The sequence below is a fragment of the Mastomys coucha genome, unplaced genomic scaffold, assembly GCF_008632895.1.
Source record: "Mastomys coucha isolate ucsf_1 unplaced genomic scaffold, UCSF_Mcou_1 pScaffold13, whole genome shotgun sequence".
Lineage (NCBI taxonomy): Eukaryota > Metazoa > Chordata > Mammalia > Rodentia > Muridae > Mastomys > Mastomys coucha.
In genome coordinates, this window is record NW_022196895.1 from 54319462 (window position 1) to 54319682 (window position 221).

Genomic DNA, 221 nt, shown 5'->3' on the forward strand with positions numbered 1-221 from the left:
GCAATCATTTCCTCTCTCACAGGAAAGACGCTAGGTGTTATTCAGACTTGATCTCTAACCACTGTTTTAGTAGTCTTTTTTAAACTGTCAGAAACGTTGTCTGGTAACTTTACTACATTTCAGAGCTTTAAATGTTGGTTTCTATAAACATTAACTATTATGTGAGGTACACACATTAAGATTGGCTCTTCAGGCACGTCCAACTGTGGCCTGTAAGCCAC